This window comes from Hyla sarda, chromosome 1, assembly GCF_029499605.1.
Source record: "Hyla sarda isolate aHylSar1 chromosome 1, aHylSar1.hap1, whole genome shotgun sequence".
Taxonomy (NCBI): Eukaryota; Metazoa; Chordata; class Amphibia; order Anura; family Hylidae; genus Hyla; species Hyla sarda.
This window is the reverse complement of record NC_079189.1, coordinates 79,924,070-79,931,160: the sequence shown is the minus strand read 5'-3', so window position 1 is coordinate 79,931,160 and position 7,091 is coordinate 79,924,070.

Here is a 7,091-nt window from a genome sequence, read left to right as displayed (position 1 = left end):
AGGCCTCCCGCCGAGGAGGCCATGCAAGTGGATCGGTATCGCCTGACCCTGGAAGAGAGGAATCGCCGTAAGGAAGGGAATCTTTGTCTGTACTGTGCCAGTACTGAACATTTTTTGGTGGATTGCCCAATCCGTCCTCCACGTCTGGGAAACGCACGCTCGCACCCAGCTCTCGTGGGTGTGGCGTCTTTTGATGCTAAGTCGGCTTCTCCACGTCTCACGGTGCCTGTTCGGATTTCTACTTCAGCCAGCTCTCCCCTCTCAGCCGTGGCCTGCCTGGACTCTGGAGCTTCTGGGAATTTTATTCGGGAGTCCTTAGTGAATAAATTCCGCATTCCGGTGACCCGTCTTGTCAAGCCACTCCACATTTCCGCGGTCAACGGAGCCAGGTTGGATTGCACCGTGCGTTACCGCACGGAGCCCCTCCTAATGTGCATCGGACCTCATCACGAGGAAATGGTATTTTTTGTCCTTCCTAATTGCACTTCTGAAGTTCTCCTTGGACTACCCTGGCTTCAACACCATTCCCCAACCCTGGATTGGTCCACTGGGGAGATCAAGAGTTGGGGTCCCTCTTGTTCCAAGGACTGCCTTCAACCGGTTCCCAGTACTCCCTGCCGTGACCCTGTGGTTCCTCCTGTATCCGGTCCCCCTAAGGTCATTAAGGACTCTGCCTGCCACAGGAAATGCCTCTCCCCCCCTCCCAGTCCCATCAGGCAAGCCTCTGTGTCCCCTCATGGCCCTCGTCCTGGTGTCACACTGCCCCGTGCCAGGTCTCGCCCTCTGCCCTCTCTCCCCATTCCTACTCCTGCTGTTCTGCCTGCCGTTGAGGAATCCCTCCATCCTTTCCCGGTGTCCTCATCCCAGGGGAGGCAGTTACCGGACAAAGAGAAGGGGAGACCTAAGGGGGGGGGGTACTGTTACGCCTAGCGCTCCGGGCCCCCGCTCCTCCCCGGAGCGCTCACGGCGTCTTTCTCCCTGCAGCTCCCCGGTCAGTCCCGCTGACCGGGAGCGCTGCTCTGTCATGGCCGTTGGGGATGCGATTCGCACAGCGGGACGCGCCCGCTCGCGAATCGCATCCCAGGTCACTTACCCGTTCCCGTCCCCTGCTGTCATGTGCTGGCGCGCGTGGCTCCGCTCTCTAGGGCGCGCGCGCGCCAGCTCCCTGAGACTTAAAGGGCCAGTGCACCAATGATTGGTGCCTGGTCCAATTAGCTTAATTGGCTTCCACCTGGTCCCTGGCTATATCTAACCTCCTCCCATGCACTTCCTTGCCGGATCGTGTTGCCCTTGTGCCTAGTGAAAGCGTTTTGTGTGATTAAAGCCTGTGTACCAGAACTTCTGCTATCTCCCCTGACTACGAACCTTGCCGCCTGCCCCCGACCTTCTGCTACGTCCGACTTTGCTTCTGCCTACTCCCTTGTACCTCGCCTATCTTCAGCAGTCAGAGAGGTGAGCCGTTGCTAGTGGATACGACCTGGTCACTATCGCCGCAGCAAGACCATCCCGCTTTGCGGCGGGCTCTGGTGAAAACCTGTAGTGGCTTAGAACCGGTCCACTAGCGCGGTCCTCGCCATCCCTCTCTGGCACAGAGGATCCACCTCCTGCCAGCCGGCATCGTGACACTTATGCTACACTCTCTTTCCAATCCACAGATCCACGATATATCATGATCCGATCACGCCCCTATTTCTGTGCATGTATGTGAACAATTAATTTCCCCTAGATCACTGTTATGGCGTGCTAGTCCCTATGTCCTCCCTAAATTGCAGGATGCTATTTCCTCCTTTTTTACCTGTAATATTGGCTCTGTAGACAAAGTTTCCTCGTTATGGTGTGCTTTCAAAACCACCATCAGAGGAGTACATATTAGTCATTCTTCCCACCATAGAAAACAAGTGAGGGAAAAAAGACTGGCCATCCTTGAGGAGCTCGCTGACCTACATAGACGTAATAAGGCATGCTTTTCTTTTGATGTTACAGATCGCATTCGCACATTGACTGATACCTTGCATTCGCTTGATCTTTTTAAATCTGACCTAGCTCAAAGAAGGCTTAAACTTAACAGTTACTGGTTAGCTAATAGGCCTGGGAAAGTTTTAGCCAGACAGGATAAACAACAGGAAGCGAAGCACTGGATTACTTACCTTAACTTGCCTAACGGTTCCAAGGCTTTAGACCCACAGGGAATAGCAAATGCATTTGCCTCTTATTACCACTCCCTATATAACCTCTCTTCTTCTACCGCATCCTGTCTTCCTACTCCTAGCTCCATTTCTGATTGACTTACGTCTGTCTCACTCCCTACTTTATCCACTGCTGCCTCGCAACCCTTTCTCTCCCATTTTCAGTTACAGAGGTACTTGACGCGATCAGGGCGTTGAAACCTGCGAAGTCCCCTGGCCCTGATGGCTTCGTCAACGAGTTTTATAAAATTCATGCATCCCTCATTGCTCCTCACCTAACTGACCTCTTTAACCACATAGCTAGCACCGGGGAAGATGTTGGAAGCTGTGATTGTTACACTTCCCAAACCCGGCAGGTCCCCCACTGAACCCCCAAATTTTCGCCTGATCTCCCTACTCAATGCAAACATTAAATTATATGCTAAATTGTGGGCCAATCGAATTGCCGAATTTCTACCTGCTATAGTGCATAATGACCAAGTGGGATTCGCCAGGGGCCGCCAATCAGCTGATGGCACAAGGCGAATTCTGAAAGTACTGGCGGCGGCTCACCGTGGTCGGACGCTTTCTCTGCTCCTCTAATTGGATGCAGAGAAGGCGTTCGACCGAGTGCATTGGGGATTTTTGAGGGGAGTTCTCCTTAACCCCTTCCCGCTATTGGACGTATGCATATGTCCAGGCGAACTACACGTTCGCGCAAATGGACGTATGCATACGTCCCCGCGGGCAGCGCAGGAGATCGCGGGTGGGACTCAGCTGTCAATCACAGCCGGAGTCCCACCGCAGCTGCCGGGGCCGCGATCGCGCCGGTCCCGGCAGCATTAACCCCATAGATGCCGTGATCAGTTCTGATCACGGCATCTACGGTGTTTGCAGGGGGAGCGCTCTCCCCCTGCCCATCAACGGCGGCGCCGCGATAAAAGAAGGGGGATCGGGGGTGTCCAAGACACCCTCGATCCCCCTTGAAGAGATAGGAGAGAGGTGGCAGGGTTGCCACCCCTCCTATCCCTGCTATTGATCGGTGGAGCGGCCGACCAATAGCAGACTGGGGGCGGAGGGGGTTAAAGTTCGGTTCCCCCCCCGCTATGCCCACCCATCGGTGTCCGGGCACAGCGGGGGGAACCGTGTAACAGCGGCGGCGGCAGCGGCGGTCACTTACCCGGCGGCGGCTGTGATCATGGCGGCGGTGGAGGTGAGTATGGCGCCGCGTGTCCGGGAGCCTGTTGCCTAGCAACATCTGCAGGGCGACAGTTTAGAGAGTGGTCTCTAAACTGTGGCCCTCCAGATGTTGCAAAACTACAACTCCCAGCATGCCTTGACAGCTGTTTGCTGTGTTGGCATGCTGGGAGTTGTAGTTTTGAAAGATTTAGAGGGGTTCAGGCTAGAGATCACTGACAGTGGTCTCTAAAGTGTAGCCCTCCAGATGTTACAAAACTACAACTCCCAGCATGCCCAGACAGCAGTTTGCTGTCTTAGCATGCTGAGATTTGTAGTTTTGCAACATCTGGAGGGCCACAGTTTAGAGACCACTGTCAGTGATCACTGTCAGTTCTATTACCTAACTCAGTATTTTCCAACCAGTGTGCCTCCAGCTGTTGCAAAACTACAACTCCCAGCATGCACGTTCTGTCAGTGCAAGCTGGGAGTTGTAGTTTTGCCACCCCCCCCCCCCCCCTCCCATGTGAATGTACAGGTCACATTCACACTGGCGGCGGATTACAGTGAGTTCCCCGCTTCAAGTTTGAGCTGCAGCCGCAGCTCAAACTCCTAGCGGGAGACTCAGTGTAATCCACCGTCAGTGTGAATGTAACCTAAAAACACTACACCAACATAAAATAAAGAGTAAAACACTACATATACACACGTACACTCCCCCCCCCACCACCACCACCCCTTCCCCCCCAATAAAAATGAAAAACGTGTCCTACAGCAGTGTTTCCAAAAAGGAGCCTCCAGCTGTTGCAAAACAAAAACTCCCAGCATTTCCGGACAGCCATTGACTGTCCAAGCATGCTGGGAGTTTAGCAACAGCTGGAGGCACCCTGTTTGGGAATCACTGGTGTAGAATACCCCTATGTCCACCCCTATGCAAATCCCTAATTTAGGCCTCAAATGCGCATGGCGCTCTCACTTTGGAGCCCTGTAGTACTTCAAGGCAACAGAATAGGGTCACATATGGGGTATCGCCGTACTCGGTAGAAATTGCCTAACAAATTTTGGGGGCTTTTTCTCCTTTTACCCCTTATGAAAAGGTAAAGTTGGGGTCTACACCAGCATCTTAGTGTAAAAAAAAAACATTTTTGTACACTAACATACTGGTGTTGCCCCATACTTTAAAATTTCACAAGCGGTAAAAGAAAAAAAGCCTCCAAAATTTGTAACGCAGTTTCTCCTGAGTACAGAGATACCCCATATGTGGGCGCAAAGTGTTCTGGGGACGCACAACAAGGCTCAGAAGGGAGAGTGCACCATGTAAATTTGAGGTCTAAATTGGTGATTTGCACAGGGGTGGCTGATTTTACAGCGGTTCTGACATAAGTGCAAAACAATAAATACCCACATGTGACCCCATTTTGGAAACTACACCCCTCACGGAATGTAATAAGGGGTACAGTGAGCATTTACACCCCACAGGTGTCTGACAGATCTTTGAAACAGGGGTCTGTGAAAATGAAAAATAAAATTTTTAATTTGCACAGCCCACTGTTTCAAAGATCCGTCAAATGCCAGTGGGGTGTAAATTCTCCCTGCACCCATTATTACCTTCCGTGAGGGGTGTAGTTTTAAAAATGGGGTCACATGTGGGGGGTTCCACTGTTCTGGCACCACGGGGGGCTTTGGAAATGCACATGGCCAAATTCTCTCTCCAAAAGCTCAATGATGCTCCTTCTCTTCTGAGCATTGTAGTTCGTCCCCAGTGCACTTCACGTCCACTTATGGGGTATTTCCATACTCAGAAGAGATGGGGTTACAAATTTTGGGGGGGTATTTTCTGCTTTTATCCCTTGTAAAAATGTAAAATTTGGGGGAAAACAAGCATTTTAGTGTAAAAAAAATAATTTTTTTTTACATATGCAAAAGTCGTAAAACACCTGTGGGGTATTAAGGTTCACTTTACCCCTTGTTACGTTCCCCAAGGGGTCTAGTTTCCAAAATGGTATGCCATGTGTTTTTTTTTTCTGTCCTGGCACCATAGGGGCTTCCTAAATGCGGCATGCCCCCAGAGCAAAATTTGCTTACAAAAAGCCAAATGTGACTCCTTCTCTTCTGAGACCTGTAGTGCGCCAGCAGAGCACTTTTCATCCCCATATTGGGTGTTTTCTGAATCGGGAGAAATTGGGCTTCAAATTTTTGGGGGTATTTTCTGCTATTATCTTTTTTTAAAATGTAAAATTTTTGCTAAACCAAGCATTTTTGGTAAAAAAAAACATTTTTTTTTACATATGCAAAAGTCGTGAAACACCTGTGGGATATTAAGGTTCACTTTATCCCTTGTTACATTCCTCAAGGGGTCTAGTTTACAAAATGGTATGCCATGTGTTTTTTTTGCTGTCCTGGCACCATAGGGGCTTCCTAAATGCGACATGCCCCCGAGCAAAATTTGCTCTCAAAAAGCCAAATATGACTCCTCTGAGCACTGTAGTTCGCTCGTAGTGCACTAAAGGTCAACTTATTGGGTACCTCCATACTCAGAAGAGATGGGGTTACAAATTGTGGAGGGTATTTTCTGCTATTAACCCTTGCAAAAATGTGAAATTTGGGGGGAAACACACATTTTAGTGAAAATTATTATTTTTTTTTTTACATATGCAAACGTCATGAAACACCTGTGGGGTATTAAGGCTCATTTAATTCCTTGTTGCGTTCCCCAAGGGGTCTAGTTTCCAAAATGGTATGCCATGTGTTTTTTTTTTTGCTGTTTTGGCACCATAGGGGCTTCCTAAATGCAACATGCCCCCCAAAAACCATTTCAGAAAAACACTCTTCAAAATCCCCTTGTCGCTCCTTCGCTTCTGAGCCCTCTACTGCGCCCGCCGAACAATTTACATAGACATATGAGGTATGTGCTTACTCGAGAGAAATTGGGCTACAAATTCAAGAATAAATTTTATCCTTTTACTCCTTGTAAAAATTCAAAAATTGGGTCTACAAGAACATGCAAGTGTAAAAAATGAAGATTTTGAATTTTCTCCTTCACTTTGCTGCTTTTACTGTGAAACACCTAAAGGGTTAAAACACTTACTGAATGTCATTTTGAATACTTTGGGGGGGGGGGGGGGTGCAGTTTTTGTAATGGGGTCATTTATGGGGTATTTCTAATATGAAGACCCTTCAAATCCACTTCAAACCTGAACTGGTCCATGAAAAATAGCGAGTTTGAAAATTTTGTGAAAAATTGTAAAATTGCTGCTGAACTTTGAAGCCCTCTGGTGTCTTCCAAAAGTAAAAACACGTAAATTTTATGATGCAAACATAAAGTAGACATATTGTATATGTGAATCCCCAAAACATTTTTTGAAATATCCATTTTCCTTACAAGCAGAGAGCTTCAAAGTTAGAAAAATGCAAAATTTTCAATTTTTTCCATCAAATTTGGGGATTTTTCACCAAGAAATGATGCAAGTTACCACAAAAATTTACCACTATGTTAAAGTAGAATATGTCACGAAAAAACAATCTCGGAATCATATTGATAAGTAAAAGCATTCCAGAGTTATTAATGTTTAAAGTGACAGTGATCAGATGTGCAAAAAAGGGCTGCGTCCTAGAGGTGAAAATGGGCTGTGTCCTTAAGGGGTTAAATTTGGTTTCCCCCTTTCTGTGGTTTCGGCACTAATGTTGTTATACTCTTCTCCGTCCGCTAGAGTATTCACCTCAGGTGCACTATCCTCATCATTCCACATA